At 44.4% G+C, this 23,814-nt stretch overlaps 1 protein-coding gene and 2 pseudogenes across 3 annotated transcripts in view; 1 reads left to right on the top strand and 2 right to left on the bottom strand.

Annotated features, from left to right (window-relative positions):
* LOC135048735 (uncharacterized) overlaps positions 1-23,814 on the bottom strand; it is a 1,076,079-nt gene that overhangs the window by 267,374 nt on the left and 784,891 nt on the right. The gene's annotated exons all lie outside the window — the stretch shown is intronic.
* LOC135051525 (5S ribosomal RNA) lies at positions 12,191-12,309 on the bottom strand (annotated as a pseudogene).
* Positions 14,540-14,658, top strand: LOC135052107 (5S ribosomal RNA; annotated as a pseudogene).

The following is a 23,814-nucleotide window of genomic DNA, read 5'->3' as shown; positions in this document are numbered from 1 at the left end:
ATCCCCTTTCTCAAGATTCCATCACATCAACATGTCTGTTATGCTGTGATGGAATCTTGAGAAAGGAGATTGTACCCCGAAACGTCGATCTCAAATACAGCCTGTTATACTTATTTCTTCAAGCCTCTGAGTGCCGTCTGCTTTCTGGGAACTACATATATATATATATATATATATATACACACACTAGCTGGAGTACCCGACGTCGCCCGGGATTTTAAGAATGTCTGTTTACAAAAATAAATGTAAATATTGAACACACAGTATAAATAACATTGTAGATAGTTGAATACCCGTGCTTTGCTACGGGATCAGGATGGTAACTTAGAATGATAGTTGTTTGTTAATTTACACTGGTTGGCGATCTAGTATATAGGCATATCTTGCTTCCCTGACGCACTTTGTGTAGTGGCTGGACCCCTTTTTGGTCCCCCAAGGGACTCTGCTCTTTCCATTATACAACTCTCAGTCTGTGGCTTCCTGCTGCCTCCATTCCCCTCCTCATGTCAGTGCCCCAGTGAAATTATCGATTTTTAAAGTTTGGTGTAAATTGCTCCAGGCCTTCCACAGTTTTGCTGTCTGTTCACATACTCTGTGCTGCTGTCCCATCCCTAGGGGCGCTAGGGGTGTCTGACCCCCACAGTGTTTGTTTCCAGATTGTAAGGCATATGTGTAGCAATTTTTGAGTACACGCTCCAGCAATTCCAGAGTTATGGTGTCTCCTGATATACTCTGTGCTGCTGTCTCCCCCCCCCCCCCCCCCCCCCCCAGGGGTGCTGGGGATTTCTAATTGTTTTAGTTGCCTCCGCCATGTTTTAATACGCTCGTATGTAAAATTTCACGAACTTTGCTTGTAAACTGTGGATTTGTATAGAAAGACAGAAGGACAAATCTTCGCTTTTATATAGTAGATAAATATACAGAATGATGAGAAAGGACGATTATGATAATAATAGACTAGTTATCACTGTCTCTTATAAATCATGGTGCCCTTAATGTTGGTCGCATGTCTGACCTGGCTAGCCGGTACACACATGCCCAATGAAATTGAAAGACCAGTCTTGGTCTTTCAGCACCATTACGTAACAGTAAAAAAAAAAGTTTAAACTATAAAGTAAAGATTTTTTTGAAGAATTGCAAAATAAAAAAGATCTTATTTTAATAATAAATTATTTTTAGTGTTTTTCTACTGCTGTACTCATTCTAAAATGTGTTTCCAAAACAACAAAAATCATGATTCTAAACGAACAGAAGTAGCCATGCTCGTCTTTGCTGTGATGTGCCATGCTGCATGGCGCGCCGGGCTGTGACTATTCGCCGGCAACAGTCACAGCCTGCCATGCCATGCAGCATGCCACATCACAGCAAAGGTGAGCATGGCTACATAACAAAGTCTGCACAAGAAAAGATCATGCATTTTTTTTTCTTACCAGTTTCAATGAAATGCACAAACTGTCTATGAATATTGTAGCCCAGTAAGGTATACAGGGAGCATTGGCATTTCTATAATAGGTGCAATGTGTGTGGTGTACATGGGCCCCTGAGTCATGGGGGTGCCCACACCGCACACACTGCACCTATATTTTAATACTTACCTTTCCGGAGTCCCGCATCGGGCACTGCAGCCGCGGCGAAAATCTCTCCCAAAATGTCCACTGCGCATGCGCAGTAGTGAAAAAGGTTTCTGAAAGATGGCTGGTGCCATGTCACCGTAGACTTGCGCATGCGCAGAAGACTCTGGCACAATGCCGGTGACTACTGTGCCATGCAGAGGAAGGGGCCCACCTGGAGTCTGCACAGGGGCCCCCTCCTCTGTTAAAACTCCCCTGACAGGGTTTGTGTATATTTTGCTGACATTCATAATGTTGACATGAGAATGTCGGTCAGGGCTTAAAGTGCCACGAGAATGCAGTAATTTTATCACCGTACTGCACGCTTTACTAGGAAGCGGGCGAATATCAGCGGGATGCAGGAGAGTCACCTACCCTTCCGGGACTGCAGGGGACTACCCGAAAATTTGTTAGCCTACCGCAGCTTCTGGTAGTGTATGCAAGTATTCATCTCACCCCCCTGCTCCTCACTCAATCTCACCCTCTGCTTCTCTCACCTCCTGCTCCTCTCACTCCTTCTCAACCCCTGCTTCTTTCACCCCCCCATCTCACCCCGTGTCCTGAGAGCCTGGAGTCCCGGCCCCGCCAGACAGAACTTGCGGAATTGGCTGCTAATCAAAAGAAGGAGCCACCGCACTTTGAAACTGGCAACGATTGCGCACAAATCACAGCTCGCGGACCATCAGCCAATGAGAAGCTGCCGCTTGTGATTGGCTCACGTCACATTTTGAAATAGCCAGCCCATATTTTCATTGGCACTGCAGCCGGTCCGCGACTTTACAATGCAGCTGAGACCTGATGCTTAGTTGGTAGCCGTGCGGAGGCTGTTCCGCCTTCAATCAGAGGTGATGGAACACAGTTCCACCCGTTCTGGCCCACTTTCGCCTTTGCTGTCTGCATGGCTGCAGTGTTGACACTGATAAAATCTGGACATGATTAGAATGCTGACAAAACGTCCCTGGCCTAGTGGTGACTTACCTGGTACAGGAGGTTTGGCAGCTCCAGCAGTGTCTTCAGGGTCCAGCAGTGACGTCATGATAACTTCCAGTGGATCCTATGGTACTTCCAGTGGTATCACTAATCTTAACCATCCCCTAAGTGTCTAACCTTAACCCTAACGTAATCTAACCCTAACCCTTCCCCTCCAGTTCATGCAGAATGCTGACAGTAATAGGGAAAGAGGGAGGTATAACACTTTGGAATTGCTAGGCACAATCCGCGGGATTCTCACAATAGTTATCTTCTTTACTGGTCTAAAAATGGATGGTGGCATACCAGAGAAATTTTAGGGATTTTCTTGTTCATGTAGATATTTCTTTCATTTTTTTTGTCCTCGTATTCCACTAGACCAGGCTGCTTCAAATGTCTAAATTGTACCACCTAAATTGTACCAGATATATGGTAATAGGCAGGGCCGTAACTACGTTTGTGCCAGGTGTGCTTGGCACACAGCGCAGTCGCCCTGAAGGCGCAACTGGCCACATCCCCGTTCCAAGGGGACTTTAGTCCGCAGCACTGTAATGAGTCAAACTGACTCATTACAAGCCGCCTGGGCGAGGAGAGGAGCAGCAGCTCCGGGGGCAAGGGAGAAGGAGGAGGAGGAAGGGAAGGGAGGGAAGGGGACTCGGGAGCCGCAGCAGCGCACTGTAATTGGTGGCGGCGCAGCTGCAGCTGTTCCTCTCCTTCCATATAGGCTGGCCGCTGCTGCTGTGAATGCTGGGATGAGGGAAGCGCAACACTGTTGCAACAAAAGCCTGATTTATCATAGTCAATCATATAATACAGTGTCCTCACTAAAAGCATTGACGAGGGGTTTCATTTTTCAGATGAGAAGCACAGCTACAGTAGGATGTACTAGTATGGAACGTAAAATGACATATACTGAACTGCTCTTTTCCTATTATAACGTGTGCTGCAAAAAAAAAAAAAAAAAGCATATTATGATATTGTTAGCATATGGAAAAAGGGATATTTTGTACGAGACGGCTAAGAGGAAAATACACATCCAATAATATTTGCATAGGAAAGCTCACAGCAAAGCAGAGGCATGTGGGATGATGTTAACCACAGGATGGGGGCAGCAGAACAGCAGCTAGGCAACAGTCACCGCAGGCAGCTCTCTAACAGCCGCTCTAGAAAGCTATAACGCTGCTGGAAAGAATGGCCCCTGACAGAGGGCTGACTCAGCAGGAGGTAGTGGTTTATGTAATCCACGGCAATCCATTATTACAAAGGAGCTTTCACAAACTCCTGAGCACTGGGCACAGCTAGGTTATTGATTAAAGAGACAGCGGAAGCACAGACAAAGGGAGGAGGGATGGAGAACAAGGCCCTCATCCATTAAGGAATGCTGCTCTCCACCAATTAGAAAGAGAAAAATCATTACTCAGCAGCCATCAACGACCTATAGGCAGCGATGAAGCGCAAACACTTAATTTATCTCTCCCCCTTTCCCCCCTCCCCCTGACGACAGGCACCTCTTAGGAAATCCAATGACAGCTATTAGGGATGCTTCTACATACAGATTAGAGCGCACAATATGCTAGGCAGCGGAATCTTCATCTCACTCTCCGAGCCGTGCTCAAACCTCCGGGGATACAAAGCTGCCATGCATCCATACAAGCAATACATTTTTCTTTCTTCTACTGATGATTTCAATGGATTTTTTTTTTTAATAAGGATTTTTTTCGGCATACTCTCCCTCATAGAAAAGTAACGTGTAAGAAAGATACACGGCGTGACTTATGATCAAGATGCTTCTGTGTCAACTACAGCCTGCGGTTGAAGGGTAATCACTGTTATCTCAAAAATTCTATGGGGATGATCGCTTAAGATACGTTTCCAAAGAGTTTTCCCTTCACTTGGCTAAGTACAATAAAATGTTCTATGGGCCTGATTCAGAGAAGTGCGCAAACAGATGGTGTACGTACATTTCCGATATTTACTCAATTTTGCATGCGCGGGACCTGTTCTGAGCATGTGCAGATCGGGTCCTGCATTGTTGGATGCAGTGCCCCCAAGCCGCAGCCATCTGCCGAAAGTAGGTGTGAAATAGACAGCAACGGCAAGTATTTCCAAAAATGATGGCGTTGATCCCGTTTTCTGGCCTGTGGGGGTAATTCAGATCTGACCGTAGATGTGCTAAATTTAGCACATTTATGATCAGTTTCTCAGACACGCGGGGGGACACCCAGCACAGGGCTAGTCGTGTCCCCCCCCCCCCCCCCCCCGCATTTCTGGCTCTGCCCCTCCCCTCCCCCCAGCACAGGTTGCACCTGGCGAGTAACTCCCTGCCTACGCAGCCTAGCGGCCCGCCCCCGCAACGGTCTGGACATGCCTGCGTTGTCTGGACCAAAGCCCCGCCAACGGCGTTCTAATGCCGTTGGCATGCCTCCCATACTTGCCGACATTCTGGCTGCTCTCTGCGGGAGAGAGCAGCCAGGTCGGCTCAGCAGGGGAGGGCTGTGATGCGGGGAGGAGGTGGACCGGAGGTGGGACGGGGGTGGAGCAGGGGCGGGATGGGGGCGGAGTTACCGTGGCACATCCTTTAAGCCACACCCCCGCTCTGTAATGCCGCGATCCCCGGCATTACACTGCAGGGGGCGTGGCTATGATGACGCGATTCAGCAAGAATCGCGTCATCAACTGCCCGGACCGCCCACTTTACACACTTAAGTGGGCGGACGGGCAGGGGGACCCCTGATTCCGGGAGACTTGCCTGCTCTTCCGGGAGAGTCACACGATTTTCGGGAGCCTCCCGATTTTCGGGAGCCTCCCGGCCATTCCGGGAGAGTAGGCAAGTATGACGCCTCCTCCTGCGGCCGCCTCTGCCTATCAATCAGGGGCTCCCAGGGTGCGCACGCGCACTCCGCAAAGAGCTTCAGACTGCGAATGCTGCCGCTGCAGCGATCCAGTCTGAATTAGGCCCAGTGTCTGTCTCTTACAATGCAGATTTACTAGCCTCAGTTACGAAGCTGAGATGGCCATTTTGAATAGCCTGATGCTCACTCATCTGGCAGATGCATTTATTATTGCATCTGCTGAAATATTGGCGCAATCACCCATAACAACATACATGTAAGTGACCAGTAGCGGATCTTGCCACGGGCAAGCAGGACTTTTGCCCGGGGCGCCGCCGGCGCCATCCAGAGGGCGCCGCACCAGGGCAAGATCCGCTGCTGCTGTGCCCCCCGCTGCCCGCTGTGTCCCGCTCCCTTCGTGGAGAGGACCTTTGCTGTGCGGTGCGCGATGACATCATCGCGCACCGCACATCATTTCAGCGGCGCTACTACTGTACAGAGGGCGTAGCTGACCACGCCCCTGTATGAAGCCACGCCCCTATTGCCGCCCGGGGCGCAAAAAGCCCCTGAACTGGCCCTGTGAGTGACACACCTAAATATTCACTAATAAAGGACAAACATGACTGAGGACACTTCAGTCGTGATTGACGGAGCACAGTCATATTCACAAAATATACTATGGTAAAAGCGTTCTATTATATCACAAATACTAAACACTAGACAGATACGGGCAACAATAAATAAAGATGACCTGTACCCACCCTAATATATTTATAGCATTGCTGCAATACTCTGTTGCTGCAGTGGGAGATGATACTTGCTAGGGGACCACAAAGGGCTGGCTGGCAGGGCTGCCACCAGAAATGATGGGGCCCGGGACGAACCCTCACAAGGCAGGGCCCCCCCTCCCCTGCATCCCCCAAACTGTACCTTTTGAGGGGGCCGAAGTGGTTGTAGTCAGGATCAGGGGGCCAGGTCACACTACCACGGATGGACAGAGCACATAGGAGGGGCAGCCACGGAGGGACAGAGGCAGAGCCGTGGTCTGCGGCTATATTCTTAATCATACTTACTGACATTTCAAATGTCCTCTCCGGGAGATGCCCGGAGAGGAGAAGCAGGTGGGCGGCGACGAGGGCGGGGCTGAGCTAATGACATCATTAAGCCCCGCCTACTCACCAGGAAAAGTTCACAATTGGTTAATATTTGCATAGGGTCGGGGCTAAAATGACGCGATTAGCATATAACTGCATCATTAGGCTCCGCCCCCTCCGCCAGTCCGCGATTTTGCTGCGTCTTTCTCCACATTCTGCCCACTTCACTAGGAAGTGGGCAGAATGGGGGAGGTGTGCCCACTCTTCCGGGACTGCGGGGGACTACTCGAAAAACCGGGCGTCTCCCGCAGATTCCGGGAGAGTAGGTAAGTATGTTCATAATACAGAGCCGGCCATGAGCCAATCGGAGCTCACGGACCGGTAGCCAATCAGGAGCTGCAGAATGGCAGCTCCTGATTGGCTGCCAGTCTGTGAGCTCCGATTGGCTCATGGCCGGCTCTGTATTAAGAATATGGCCGCAGACCGGGTCTCTGCCTTTGTCCCTCCATTGCTGCCTGTCGATGCGCAGGCAGGCAGCTGACCTGTGTCCCTGATCCTGAGTTCTGACTACAAGCACCCGGGCCCCATCTCAGTCTGGGCCCAGGACTGCAGTACCCACCGTCCCCCCTTGATGGTGGGCCTGCTGGCTGGTGAATCAAACTAGTATGTTACTTACCAATTCATCTTTTATTTAGGACCAAATTAACAATGTGGCAGATGGAGTATCAGCTCCAGGTCCCTACATAAAAATCGGCCACAAAATCATAATTATTAAAATTGTTTGTCTAGTTTTCTAATGGCCCGTACACACATATCTATGGGGCATACACATGGAGAGAGACCCGTGCTCAATTTCTAAGAAATCTAGTCAGATTGCTCAGAAATTGAGCACGGATCTCTCCGTGTGTACCCCCCTTAAGAAATCTATTAAATTCTGCTATTTGCAGTGCTATCTATCTATCTATCTATCTATCTATCTATCTATCTCTGTCAGTCTGTCTATGACGTTTTTTAATACCTCCACCCCCAGACCTGTAGTTGCTGAACCTATCTGTATGTAGAGACATTTGAGCTGATCATTTACGGGGATTACACACCTATGTGCCTCTAGCCACACCCAAACAGTTCATCCCTTTCTCAGTACAGGCCATACTTACCAAAGTAAGTGGACACGTGATTGCGCCATTGTGGTCCCGCCACCCACTTTTCAAAGCCCAAATTACCAGCACTGTATAGCGGAGTGTGAATGCCAAATTGCTTTCTCACAAATATTTAAAATGCCCACTCTAATATATATTGCAGACGCCAGGCGCATCTTATTACCATATACGATAAAAGTGCGCTGTACATCGCAAAACACTGCATCCCATAAGAGAAAACAATACACCCACACATTATCTGAGTTCCAAAGCTCATTGATGTATATATTTGTTATTAAAAGGATATGGATTCAATATATTACAAAGTACAGTATACCTATAGTTACATGGTTACAACTCACACAGTAAGCAGTTAAAACATACAGTTACAGTCACAGTTACATACAGTTACAGGCCAGCATACAATACCATTATCCTTAAGTTATATAAATTCGTCTTTCCATATCACGCTCTCTCTCTCTCTGTAAATAAATGCAGGAACTGGTCTGCCAGCAACTCCTTTATCCTCTGGTACCAAAAAGCAATTGACCTCCTGTGTGATCAGCAATGTGTTATCTAGTTTCTGGGGGAGGGGACTCACTCATTCATGATGAGTCACTAGTCTCTTTGTATATGCTGAACCGGTTCAGCCTTGGGGACGTCCAAAGGGGCTGGCCTGAGCTTCCTGTCCACTACCTGTTTGGAATATCTATTGTTCTAATAAAAGTGATTTTAGCTTACATACATTTAATCATAATTATTTGTTGCAATGTCCTACAACTTTATAACAAGTATCAAATGAATCTACACATTAATCTGGTTGCTTTAATAGTAAATATGACCGGTCTATCTTGTTTCGTTCAAATAATACACATACATGACACCACTTCATTACATTTTTCCAAATCACCATGATGTCCGGCGCTTGACACTATCATAATTATGTACTGCATGAAATAAGTGTCGAATCCATCTCTGTGGCATGTCCGTGTAAATGCGTGTGTTACCATATATTGCTGTGCTCGCTGCACGTATTTGCAAGTATAGCAACTTATATGTGTGTAGTTTGTATGTTCTTTTTATGTAATATTTTTGACTTCGACAGGGTTAGGGCCTACGATGCCACAATTCAGTGCAAATCGGGTCATCGGCCTCCCTGGGCCACCCTTTTTCAAAGATGGCAGGGTGCGGGAGGCTGTGAGTGTTGATGCCAGCTCAAGGAGAATTCCCTACGTATCCGGTGGGCCGGGAGCGCCACACGATTTTCAGGAATCTCCCGGACGATACAGAAGAGTAGGCAAGTATAGTATAGGCCCTTGAATATTTTCATCCACTAGGCCATAAGCATGTAGCCCTTAATCCGACCCTGCTTGTATTAATTATATACATTGCTAATGTCAGGCGGACTTGATGCAATTCAGTAAAGATCCAATTACTGTACATTATCTTTAGCAAACAAACATAGCTTCTCATCTTGCTAGTGCAACAAATATAGGCTGAAAGATATTCATACTGCACAGACTAATGTTCTTTAGGCCCAGATTTATCAAACCTTAGAGAGTGGTAAATTACACGGTGATAAAGTACCAAATAATCAGCTCCTGTCATGTTAGAGGCTGTGGGGCAGATGTATTAAGCCTGGAGAAATGATAACGCAGTGATGAGTGGAAGGTGATAACGTGCCAGCCAATCATTACGAGTTTGAAAAATGACAGTTAGGAGCTGATTGGCTGGTGCGTTATCACCTGCCACTTATCACTGCTTTCTCACTTCTCCAGGCTTAAAACATCTGCCACTGTGTTTGCAAAATGACAGTTAAGAGCTGATTGGTTGCTGCTTTATCACCGTGTAGTTTATCACTCTCCGAGGCTTTATACATTTGGGTCTCAGTGTGTAATGTTAATCACCACATGACCAGGTCTCACAAGGCCATTGTTTAGTTTCAGTAAAGATGAGAGAAACAAGTCTATATTTTTGGAATTCACAGATTTTATCTATACTGGGCAGCTCAAATTAATATGCAGAACATATCTTATACAGTTAATCACAAACAGGTGCCAATGTCCTGTTGATTTAATTTACATTCAAGACATGAAAATGTAGCTAGAATGCACTTCCCTGCAACGATATGATTGTGTACTCATCGGTTTTCAGTGCCAACACCAGATAATGGATATATATAGAAAAATATGCATGCACTAAGTCACTGCATCCACGTACTTGGCAAAATAAAAAAACGACAAACACGATCCACGCACTGAAAGGGGTCCCATGTTTACACATGGGACCCCTTTCCCCGACTGCCGGGACCCCCCGTGACTGCTGTCAAAGAGGGTCCCTTCAGCCAATCAGGGAGCGCCACGTCGTGGCACTCTCCTGAATGGCTGTATGCGTCTGAGCTGTCAGGCGGCGCACTCGAGATACATTGTAGCGCATAGGCGCTCCATTGTATGTACGTGGATTACAAACTAAGAAGAGGACCGATCTACACTGGATTGTTGTGAGTATAATTTTATTTACAGGTACCCCGTGGATTCTACGTGGAGAAGGGGACCGACACTTCGTGTCAACATAGGGAAGTATGTGTGTATGTTGGTGTGCATGTATGTAATAAAATTGTACTGTCACGGTGTGTGTGTACTGTTTTTATTTGGGTATTTTTTTGTAGTAGATCTACAGGTACCAGCAGGCCCGTTTCCCCCCGTATGTTGGTACTTGTGGTTATCCATGTACCAGCTTGCGGGGAGGCTTGCTGGGACTTGTAGTTCTGCAACAAAAAACAATATTCTTTTTTCTGACACATGGCTATCAGCCCCCCATCCGCCGCCCTTGGATGGGGGGGACAGCATTGGGCTTCACCCCTGGCCCTTGGGTGGCGGAGGGGGGGACCCCTTGATTTAAGGGGTCCCCACTCCTCCAGGGTACCCCGGCCAGGGGTGACTAGTCAGTGATTTAATGCCAGGGCCGCAGGGACCTATATAAAAGTGTCCCCCGGCTGTGGCATTATCTCTCTGACTAGTGGAGCCCGGTGCTGGTGTGAAAAATACGGGGGACCCCTACGTGTTTTGTCCCCCGTACTTTTGGCACCAGGACCGGACGCAGAGCCCGGTGCTGGTTGTTAAAATACGGGGGATCCCATGTCATTTTCCCCCCCGTATTTTTACAACCAGGGGGTATATTTACAAAGATTCGTGCTTTGGCCGTTTTGAAGGGTGTTTGAACTCGAATGGTATCGGGTGCATTTTACTGCAACTTTTTGAATCCTGATACGATCATTCACTAAGCTGCCGAGTTTTGCACAATCGTTTTTTCCGATGTCGATGTGATTCGTAATATCAGGCAGTATTTTACGGGAGTGATGAGTAAAACGCTGCCTGACAAAACACAAGGAATCCCGGCCGGATCTGTGAGATCCGTGCAGGGCTTCATTGTGTACCTTAAAAAGTTGATTAAAGTCTTAAAAAATCTGAAAAAAATTGCGTGGGGTCCCCCCTCCTAAGCACAACCAGCCTCGGGCTCTTTGAGCCGGTCCTGGTTGAAAAAATATGGGGTAAAAAATGACAGAGGTTCCCCCATATTTAATCAACCAGCACCGGGCTCTGCGCCTGGTCCTGGTTCTGGTTCCAAAAATACGGGGGACAAAAAGCGTAGGGGTCCCCCGTATTTTTGAAACCAGCACCGGGCTCCACTAGCCAGGTACATAATGCCACAGCCGGGGGACACTTTTATACTGGTCCCTGCGGCCCTGGCATTACATACCCAACTAGTCACCCCTGGCCGGGGTACCCTGGAGGAGTGGGAACCCCTTAAATCAAGGGGTCCCCCCCTCCAGCCACCCAAGGGCCAGGGGTGAAGCCCGAGGCTGTCCCCCCCATCCAAGGGCGGCGGATGGGGGGCTGCTAGCCTTTTGAAAAAAATGTGAATATTGTATTTAGTAGCAGCACTACAAGTCCCCGCAAGCTGGTACTTGGAGAACCACAAGTACCAGCATGCGGTGGAAAACCGGGCCCGCTGGTACCTGTAGTACTACTACTAAAAAAATACCCCCCAAAAAAACAGGACACACACACTGTGAAAGTATAAGTTTATTACATACATGCACACCTAGACAAAAGGAGAAAAGAAGACTCTTTTGTGGGTGCACTCTTGTGTAATTATGAAAGTATCAAAGAAATAGATTAAAATTCAATATTTATTGATAATGAACATAAAACACATAGTAGTTGAATGTGCAGGTAGAGAAAAAAAGTAAATGAATAAACACTGGAACCAGTAATACTGATGTTAATGTCAGATAATGATTCCAAGCTGCCTGGGTAGCATAAATCTTTCAAATGTATGGTAAATCTGAAAATAGGTCTCAAACGACTGCCTGGGCTGTACAATCTTAAAATAGAGCTAGACACTTGGCGCCTCAATAGTTTGGATTAATAATCAGATCGGCTGTATTGCTTGTAACTGGCGTCAGGATAGAGATAGAAAACTAATTGAATAAAGAAAAGATGAATCTGCTGTCGGTGTTAGACACTGAGCCTGGCCACCCAAATATTCTACTAAACCCAGTATTCCTCAAGAGTCTCCCACTCGAGTACTAACTTGGCCCAACACTGCTTAGCTTCCAAGATCGGAAGGATTCGGGCGTTACCAGTGTGGTATGATAGTAGAGAATTGATAAAGTTGCTACTGGAATCACCGATGAGAGTTCATGAAGTGAAGAAGAAGGTAACAGGGAGGGGGTATAGTGAGAAGGGGGATCTGCTGCCAATGTTAGACAGGGGTGAACCCCTGAATCAATGGTGAGAGTCCCGAAATTGTAGCGATAGTCAGAAAAAGAAATTCTCAATGAGACAGTCGTTCTCAGTGATTATGGTTGCTCAATGTATTATGGTATACGGTATCGGGTGTAAATACCGGATAGTGAGTATAATCACCTGTAAACCACTGAGTGATAGCCACGTTGAAAAAAAAGGGGGGGGGAAGCAAAGGAGAAGGCTCTGCAAATGGTATCACAATGTTGATACTACTAGTAGATAATATCTCCAAAAAGGAGTCAAAATAACCTTAAATTAGTTGATATAAATACACCGCTATTGCGAAATGGATATCCACAAAAGATAGATCACTGAAGTATAGTTAAATATGGGAAAAACAAAGATAACATTTTGAATGGAAAAAACGAGAAAAAACAAAAAAAAAAACAAACATCAATTAATGCTGGTCTCAATACTATTTGGACCTGGATTAAATATATAGCCGAGTCTGAATTAATAGCTATGAGAATGAATCAATGATGGATAATTAAATTGAATTAAATAAATGAATGAATCCACAGTCAAAAAAATCTAAGTAAATACAGCTACTGAAAAGGGATGTTTCTTTAAGAGCTGTAATGGTTTTGATACTAAGACAAAGATAGATCATTCAGAAAATTGATAGAGCCACAGTTAATAATAAATGGATCTAGGTAAATACAGGCTACTAAAACGGTAGGGTAGAGGAAGTGACCAAGCCCGGTGAACGGGCGAAACGCGTCTTCCGACCCTCAGCTACTCTGGGACCACAGATGTCTCCGTCTGCCTAACCGTGCATCACCATCAGCTGAACGGCAATACAGCTTCCGAGACTCACAGCGCATCCTCACGGCATGTATGTCTGATACAATGCCGGGACTCTGACACGGCTGTTTATGGACATTCCCCACTGCTTCCCTGCGCCGCATCCCACATCCACTGAACTTTTCGGATTACTGGATCCGCACAGAACCCTGACCGACATCGGACTCTATTATCCTGTGACCACAGATCTGCATTTTGACGAACTGGCACTTTATCCCACATCAACCACGCGGCTTTTCGTCCCCTGGATTCACAGTACTGCTACACGGCACCTGATTCCCATAAAGACATCGACACGGGTAATATCTGTTTCCAGGTTTACCCGTGTGATTATACTGTCTTTTTTTCTATGCAAGACATATTAATTTTCTAGTAGCCTGTATTTAAACCTATTTATTTTCTAAGGTTTACCCGTGCTACTATAGTCTCTTATTTCTTGCATGCAATTTATACCGTTTTAGTAGCCTGTATTTATCTAGATCCATTTATTATTAACTGTGGCTCTATCAATTTTCTGAATGATCTATCTTTGTCTTAGTATCAAAACCATTACAGCTCTTAAAGAAACATCCCTTTTCAGTAGCTGTATTTACTTAGATTTTTTTGACTGTGGATTCATTAATTTATTTAATTCAATTTAATTATCCATCATTGATTCATTCTCATAGCTATTAATTCAGACTCGGCTATATATTTAATCCAGGTCCAAATAGTATTGAGACCAGCATTAATTGATGTTTGGTGTTTTTTTTGTTTTTTGTTTTTTCTCGTTTTTTCCATTCAAAATGTTATCTTTGTTTTTCCCATATTTAACTTTACTTCAGTGATCTATCTTTTGTGGATATCCATTTCGCAATAGCGGTGTATTTATATCAACTCATTTAAGGTTATTTTGACTCCCTTTTGGAGATATTATCTACTAGTAGTATCAACATTGTGATACCATTTGCAGAGCCTTCTCCTTTGCTTCCCCCCCCCCTTTTTTTTCAACGTGGCTATCACTCAGTGGTTTACAGGTGATTATACTCACTATCCGGTATTTACACCCGATACCGTATACCATAATACATTGAGCAACCATAATCACTGAGAACGACTGTCTGATTGAGAATTTCTTTTTCTGACTATCGCTACAATTTCGGGACTCTCACCATTGATTCAGGGGTTCACCCCTGTCTAACATTGGCAGCAGATCCCCCTTCTCACTATACCCCTTCCCCGTTACCTTCTTCTTCACTTCATGAACTCTCATCGGTGATTCCAGTAGCAACTTTATCAATTCTCTACTATCATACCACACTGGTAACGCCCGAATCCTTCCGATCTTGGAAGCTAAGCAGTGTTGAGCCAAGTTAGTACTCGAGTGGGAGACTCTTGAGGAATACTGGGTTTAGTAGAATATTTGGGTGGCCAGGCTCAGTGTCTAACACCGACAGCAGATTCATCTTTTCTTTATTCAATTAGTTTTCTATCTCTATCCTGACGCCAGTTACAAGCAATACAGCCGATCTGATTATTAATCCAAACTATTGAGGCGCCAAGTGTCTAGCTCTATTTTAAGATTGTACAGCCCAGGCAGCCGTTTGAGACCTATTTTCGGATTTACCATACATTTGAAAGATTTATGCTACCCAGGCAGCTTGGAATCATTATCTGACATTAACATCAGTATTACCGGTTCCAGTGTTTATTCATTTACTTTTTTCTCTACCTGCACATTCAACTACTATGTGTTTTATGTTCATTATCAATAAATATTGAATTTTAATCTATTTCTTTGATACTTTCATAATTACACAAGAGTGCGCCCACAAAAGAGTCTTCTTTTCTCCTTTTGTCTAGCATGTTTCATTACTGACTCAGGGTGCACCGCCAAACGTAGATTGATTAGAAAAAATATTTTTTTCTTTCTCTCATCAGTATATCTTGGTATATAAATTATCTGCTGTTTAATCTATTTATTAACTGTGCAGTATAACCCCTATACATACATGCACACCTCCATACATACATACTTACCTATGTTCCCACGAGGCTCGGTCCTCTTCTCCATGTAGAATCCTTGGGGTACCTGTGAAAAAAATTATACAGAGATACAATGTAGCGCCTATGCGCTCCATTGTAGCCAATGGTGGGAACTTTGCGGTCAGCGGTGAGGTTACTTTCGGTCAACCGCAAAGTTCCCACCATTGGCTACAATGGAGTGCATAGGCGCTACATTGTATCTCTGCCGTGTGCAGCCTGACAGACACTACAGGAGCACACAGCCAATCAGGAGAGTGGCACGACGTGGCGCTCCCTGATTGGCTGAAGGGACCCTCTTTGACAGGAGTCAGGGGGGGTCTTGGCAGTCGGGGAAAGGGGTCCCATGTGTAAACATGGGACCCCTTTCAGTGCGTGGTCGGGTTTCCGTTTTATTATTTTGCCAAGTACGTGGATTATACAAAGGTCTGATTCTACACTGGATTATGTGAGTATAATTTTTTTCACAGGTACCCCAAGGATTCTACGTGGAGAAGAGGACCGAGCCTCGTGGGAACATAGGTAAGTATGTATGTATGGAGGTGTGCATGTATGTAATAAACTTATACTTTCACGGTGTGTGTGTCCTGTTTTTTTGGGGTATTTTTTTAGTAGTAGTACTACAGGTACCAGCGGGCCCGGTTTTCCACCGCATGCTGGTACTTGTGGTTCTCCTCCAGGGTACCCCGGCCAGGGGTGACTAGTTGGGTATGTAATGCCAGGGCCGCAGGGACCAGTATAAAAGTGTCCCCCGACTGTGGCATTATGTACCTGGCTAGTGGAGCCCGGTGCTGGTCTCAAAAATACGGGGGACCCCTACGCTTTTTGTCCCCCTGTATTTTTGGAACCAGGACCAGGCGCAGAGCCCGGTGCTGGTTGATTAAATATGGGGGAACCCCTGTCATTTCCCCCCCCCCCATATTTTTTCAACCAGGACCGGCTCAAAGAGCCCGAGGCTGGTTATGTTTTGGAGGGGGGACCCCACAAAAATTTTTTCCCCGTTTTTACACTAAACAGACCCTTTCCCATAGATAACCATGCACAGATCTCACTCGACTGGAAAAAGCAGGTCTATTTTATTGCTGCTTTTTTTAACGAATCGAAAAAAAACAGACCCGCACTTGAGCACTCAGAAAATAACACCCAAATACGAATGAATAGTGAATGCCTGTATTGTATGAAATAACAGCCGTGTTTGACCGATGGTCTATTCATTCGTATTTCGGAACTTTGCAAATCAAACCATTACGAATAGTCCAAACACTGCCGAGATTGGTGCTTAGTGAATTCCCGGATTGGGACTTAGAAAAAAAAAACACAAATCGGACAAACTCGAATTCTTAGTAAATATTGGCCCAGGACCGGCTCAAAGAGGCTGGTTATGCTTAGGAGGGGGGACCCCACGCATTTTTTTTCTGAAATTATAACCCATTCCCACACCTTCCCACTGAAAAACATGCACTGATCTCTCCATATTATTTTAGTCAGTAAAAAAATAATAATATTCTTTTAAAAAATATATTAAATTATACTTGTGGCTCCTAAATAGACAAACCAAGTAGACAATCCCTTCTAATATAAATAGATATGCTAGTAGCAATCAAAAAAACACAAAAAAAACATGTTTTTAAAAAATGTTATTAGATCACGACAGCAAAATGAGGCGGAATGAAATTGACGAAATGACTGTCGAAAAGCACTGTTGTCGAATCGACATTCTTCAATTGAATATACTTTTGTCGAAAAGCCGCATTTTTACCATTGCAGACATGTCGAATTTGACAAATGTCGAATTGCAAAAAGTCGAATCTGAAACGGCAGGTTTTTTGTCGAAAAGTACTGTATTGCATTGTCGAATCCAATTCGACAGGTTTTTTTTGTCGAAAATGCCCCGTTTTTCGACATTTGCGGCAATTCGACCGCAATTGCATAAACCTAATAGTCCCTTACCCACTGGCATGAAAATGCCTTTTATTAGAATATAATCATAGTGTCAGGATTTCTCCTGACCTGTGTCAGAGTCTCTGGTAATTGGAGTAATGTTGTGCTGAAAGCTAAGAGACTTTATGTTGGTCTGTGAACTAAAATGTCGGACTAGGACCAATGATAACTGTGGTTTCAGACTGGAACTGATGATAACTGTAATAACGTACTGGTGCTAACTGTGATGTTGGACTAGACCTGATGGCTGAAGATATCGCACTTGCACCGATGGCTGAAGATATGGGACCGATGTCTAGGAGAATTGGACTGCACCCATGGTTGAGGAGTATCGACCATTATCTGGAGATAGTCAATACCAGAATCAGGATTCCCAGGAACCAAGCAGGTTTACTGGGAAGTACAGAGATAAAACTCACACACAGAGTGTGATTTACAGTATGGCACTGACAACCTGAGCCCTGGACAGCATAAAGCTTTATACCCCTGGGATGTTCTAAATTAGCTGAAAGTGTCAGCTGAGCACCAGACTGGACAGGATTGGACAGCAGAGAGTCAGCCGACTGGAACCAAGATGGCGACGTCCATGACTGGTTTTGGAGGGAACTTTGGTTTAGGGCCAAACACCAGGAAGCGGAGCACTATGGAAGATCACATTTAGGATTATACACAGATTGCTGAGAGTGCTGGGCAGAGGCAGCATGTATAGACTTCACTGACAATTAAGCACAAAGGGCCTAATTCAGACTGTCAGTCTGGATCACTGCAGCGGCAGTGGTCACAGTCTGAAGTCCTTTGCGGAGTGCGTTCGCGCACCTCAGGAGCCCAGTGAGATGCTAACAGCTTCTCAGGGCTGCGATCACCTCTGCCTGAATGTTGCGCAATGGTTAGGCAGCGGCAGCTGCGTAATGTCACATGCAACCGCTGCAAACCGGGACGCGGCGGGCAGCCGCCTGCCAGCGCACAGGAGCTGCACTGACAGTAGTGTGATGCTTTTGCGCCCTTGCAGGGGGGGAGGGGTAAGGCCTGACACGCGGGGTGGACTAGCCATGTGCTGGGCGTTACCCCGCATGTCTGAGAAACTGATCATAGATGTGCTAAATTTAGCACATTTACGATCAGCTGTGAATCACCCCCAATGAGCAGAGAGACCAGCTGCCGAACACAGAATTCAGATTAACCTCACAGAGGAATTTTCACACAGATGACTAATCAGGAGTTTTCAGCAGCGAGTAACACAGACTGCAGCTTGTATACCTTACTAAAGGAGTGATGGCCGAGGTAAGACAAATGACCAGAAATTTAGGTAGGATTGTGACACATACTGTAATTAAATCAAGTTATCAGGTCCAGGTACAGAAACTGGTTATCAGGTCCAGGTAAGACATTTCCTGTGCAAAGGATCTGATTCTGAGTTTGACGGAACCTTTGGTGTGAGTGCAAATTGCGAGTTTTGCATACAGCGCATATGCAGGTGTAAATTTACACATTCATCCATATGTCCATATTAGAAGGTAGAAGGAACTAGACTGAATCTGTCTTTTCATGAAATATGGTGTTTCAGGGAGGGAACTGGGCGACAACGATGCGATCACCCGAAACTGCCCGAAACTGTAACAAAAGCTCAATTCAGAGTTATGCATAAGGAGAAGAGAAGCATGTTTCTGACAAAGATCTTTCTTGTTGGACAGAAAATCTGCTAATCTATTGGAGCAAGTGACAACCAACTATTTGCACCCAAAAGCGGGAAAATAGGCAAAAATTGTTGTTCAGATAAACTGGTTAAATCAAATGGATTTAACCAATTTGTCTGAACAACCAAATTTGTCTGTTTTCCAGCGTTTGGGAGAGAATGGTCAATTGTCATTTGCTCCCATAGATAACCAGATTTTCATTCCAACCAAAAAGATTGGATTGATAATCTCATACTGCGTATCCAGCTTTAGTCCCGATGTCAGAATGACCCTCGTAGGTAATAAAGAAACTTCTATTAACTCTTAAATGTATCTTGCAACACTGGTTGTCTCGTTTATTGCCCTCTCTTAGGGGTAAATTTACTAAAGTCCATGGTTGCCTGGTTGGCAAACACGTTGAGTAAATTTTTTAATCACGGAAATTTACAACAGAACAAACACAGGACTGTTTGTTCAAATAGAAGTACAAAACACGGATGGACATAGACATATGATCAAATACACCATCGGCTAAACTCGGATGTAATTTCCATACACAACACTGAAACACGGGATTTACCTAGAATTGTTTCTACAAACACACCTGTGAAATTATTGTTTAAATAATCCAATAATATAATTTAATATAATTTAATATAATAATAATAATAATAATAATAATAACAATAATAATTTAATAATATAATTGACATAATAATAATCCAAGTTAATGGATCAAACTGCACTATTCTTATAGATGTCCCCCTCAGCAGTGTGTTCAGAGAAGCCTGCAAAGATCAGTGAGATCCGTGCAGGCTTCTCTGTTTAAATGTGTATAAAGTACTGTATAAAAAAAAAGGAAAAGGAAAACAGCATTGCCCCCCCCCCCCTCCACCACAAGCATAACCAGCCCCGAGCTCGTTGAGCTGGTCCTGGTTCATAAAATACAGGGGGGGAAATGTGTGAAGTTTCCCTGCATTTTAAGAGCCAGCACTGGGCTCTTGGACCGATCCTGGTTTAAACAATATGGGGAAAAAGATGTAGGGGTCACTCATATTTTTTATCCAAATTATTTTCCATTTTAGTTTCCATCACTAACCACAAAGTTAATGAGGTGAACCTTGTGGTTCCCATCATAGAATTCGGGTGGTCTTCAGTATGCCGACTGACGGGATCCCGGCGCACAGTATACCGGCGCCGGAATCCCGACAGCCGGCATACCAACACTTATTCTCCCTCGTGGGGGTCCACGACCCCCCTGGAGGGAGAATAAAATAGCATGGCGCGCGTAGCGCGCCACCGTGCCCGTAGCGTGGTGAGCGCAGCGAGCCCGCAAGGGGCTCATTTGCGCTTGCCACACTGTCGGTAAGCCGGCGGTCGGGCTCCCGGCGCCGGTATGCTGGTCGCCGGGAGCCCGACCGCCGGCATACCATACTGAACCCATAAAATTCAATGCCGCTTTGAAGTCTATGGGGAGAAGTTTGATTGACAGCACAGCCGCTCACAGCCAATCAATGGGCAGCTCATATGGAGATTGGTTGGCGGCTCTTCTAATGGCAAGAGTCATCCTGGTCCAGCTCATTCACATAGACAAAGTGTATGTGTTTACACATAGACATCATCACGTCCGGCTTGGTTCGGGTCTTCGTTTTCTTTTAAACCCCTAGGTTTGGACTGAAAAGGACATGATCTACACTAGGAAAAGGGGAGTATGTTTTTTTTTTTTTACAGGTAACTTGGAAAAGAGGATGTAAATGGCTATAGGAATTGCAGGTAAGTATGTGTGAGTGTTCAAGAGTGATTATTAAAGTTATACTATAACGGTGTATGTGTTCTATGTTTTTTTAAAATATTTATTTTACAGGGGGAATATAGGTACCAGCGGGCCCTTAATGCCCTGCATGCTGGTACTTGTTGTTATCCAAATAACAGCATTCGGGAGAGGCTTATTGGGACCTGTTGTTCATCCTTTAAAAAACATTTTTTTTAAACCAAAATGAATGAATGGAATATCAACTCAGCACACACATCCCAGAGATGTGCCTAGAATAGCCCTGTAGGGGGGACCCTTTTATTGTGGGGTCCCCACTCCTCCAGTAAATTTTGTCGAGGGCTGACCAGTCATTGAGGTTAATGTTACAGCCAGGGGACCAATATAAGCAATATTTCCCCTGGCTGTGGCATTACCTCTGTGGCTAGTGGAGCCCGGTTCAGCTTTCAAAGATTTGGGTCCCTTATGTCTTTTTTCACAGTATTTTTGAAACCAGGACCATTCCAAGAGCCCAGTCCTGGTTCTAAAAATACAGGGAAACCCTACATCTGTTTACCCCTCTATTCTTTCAACCATAACTGACGCAAAAAGCCCAGGGCTGTTATGCTTGTGAGAAGGGGGGTGGGTGGCACACCATTTTTTGTCATTTTTTTAACACTTTTTCACAGAGAACTGATCTCACTGATCTGTTTAGTCTTCATGTTCAGGAGTGTTTAGCTTACGGCAACCACGGCAGCCAAATAAAGGCACATACTGTACATCACTGGAAAACACGATTAACTAAAACATGGGAACATACTAAATTCCAGTGCCTGTGATACCTTACGGATTATCTCAGTGTGTGTAATAAATCAATGCGGTAACTGCCACCAGCATAGGTACCGTTTAGGGCAAGCCCAGGGTGAGCTCCTGCTCTCACCCACAAACACAATTATTAATACATATAAAATTGGGTAACATGAGCCTCTCAGGGTTCGGGTGTGAAAACACAGAATCCAGAACTAAAATTAAGATTTTTAATTCAAGTAAAAACTTCAAAGCTTATAGTTACAGAAAAAGAAAGGTTACAAGAATATAATAGTTTAAACAGTCACACAAGTACTTACAATTTCAAGAAATAAAATAGGGAGAAAAACAACATTCGAGCCACCAACAGTACAGAATGCTGGCTGAGTGAGGTTTCTCTTCATAACCTGGTGTCATTATAGGATCAAGTTGCTTCCTTGACCCACCTCAAAGATAATGAACAATTTGCAGTTTCCCATATTTAAACCTGCTGCAATTTAGACGCAGCTCCACCCCCTTGGCATTGATTTTTAACCCTTCCAAAACCAGATTTGATTGAATCTCAGCTTACACTTTGGGGTTTCTAATCCATTCTAGCAGGGGTGGAATCCCTTATCTTTAATTGCTTGTTTGAAGATGGGGGGAATTGGTTTTGTAATCAACCTGGACTAGTATTTTTGTATCAGAAAGAACAGGTCACACTCTTCTGGCCATAGTGTCTCTGAAGGGTTTGTTGGTTTGACCCCTGTTGTGTTATATACAAACTCCAACCTCTTGATCACTCTTCCCTTCAGGATTCTAAGGCTATTAGCATTTTGTCTCTGGACTCCTGGTGTGTATGAATACCTCACAAGCAAAGCAATTACCTTTCAACCCATTTGTCATCCACAGACATGTTCTCAATACAAAATACATTGATACATCATGTAATGTGAATTATTTTTTATTTTAATCATGCCCATTGATATAAACTTGGGCGGGGCACTACAGCTTGGGAAAGCTATATTGTATCCCTTCCTACTGACACTAACATCCATCTTAAGACCTATTTCTAACTCCATGCAGTGGTATGAAACTCGATTATTATTAAATTATGTCAGGGGTTTTTGTGTTGCTCTCGTCCTAATTTTTTGAGGTCACTTTGTCTATGAGGTCTCCATATCCTCCTGCATCTTCCTGGCAACTCACAACTCAATAGCTTTGAAGATTTCTGTATTTCCTATTAACCATCTGGACTTTAATGTGTTATTTACTACGTGCCATTAATATTATTACATTCTTGTTGGCTGTATACTTTGATCTTTAATGTATATCTATGTGTGGCTTATGTTTTAGTGTATACTTTTTGAAAATATTACTACTGTCCACTAGTGATGAGCGAATTCGGTTTTACTCGGTTTTACTCGGTTCTCAAAACCGAATCTTATTGGCTATCCAAAACACGTGACATCAGTGAGCCAATAAGATTCGGTTTTGAGAACCGAGTAAAACCGAGTAAAACCGAATCCGCTCATCACTACTGTCCACTTTATAAATATATTTACAAAAATTAAATAAAAAATATATCTGTTACTGTCAATTTTCTAAATGTCTTACTTATACATTATTTTGCTGTATCAGACTTTGTCCAGAGGAAAAACCAAGGGAACAAATACAATAAAAATGACCTTAGGGATTGTAAGTAAGAGGCATTTCTGTGAGTATTCTGTAGTATCAGGAAAGTAGAGTTTTACTAACCTCTTCTAGTTCAAACAAGTGAAACTTACATCTATTTAACTGACTGTTAATAAACTTAGAGGCTGGAGAAGAAAATTGTTCCTTCTTAACATGGTAAATGAGTAGTAAACCCAAGCTTTACTAATGAAATATGTAAACCTTAAAATAAATTTGCCAGCGGTAACTGTGCCAACCTGGTTTCCAGATTACGCCCAACTTCTGCCTCCCATAGTACAAAGTTTTCCAAGGGCACTTCTAAATTTTGCCACTGGGAATCTTTACCATAGAATGCTTATTTTTTCTTAATTGAGGAGCTGATTAACATGAATGAATATAGAAATGTCTTTCGAAAGTGACAATACACTTCCTCTGCGCTAAATAAATTTAGTCTTAAAACGATTGAACTTAGGCTGCTGTTCTCACTAAGCCTTGGATGGAGATAAAGTGGACGAAGATAAAGTACCAGCCAGTCAGCTCCTAACTGCCATGTTACAGGCTGTGTTTGAAAAATGACAGGAGGTGATTGGCTGGTACTTTATCTCCATATACTTTGGGGTATATTCAATTGAAGTCGAAAGCTGCCGTTTGTCGAAAAGATGGCAGTTTTCGACTTTTTAAGGTCGAATCATAATTCGACTTATTCAATC

This window comes from Pseudophryne corroboree, chromosome 2 (assembly GCF_028390025.1).
Source record: "Pseudophryne corroboree isolate aPseCor3 chromosome 2, aPseCor3.hap2, whole genome shotgun sequence".
Lineage (NCBI taxonomy): Eukaryota > Metazoa > Chordata > Amphibia > Anura > Myobatrachidae > Pseudophryne > Pseudophryne corroboree.
The sequence above is the reverse complement of the archived record's forward strand: the minus strand, read 5'-3'. Positions and strand labels throughout refer to the sequence as shown.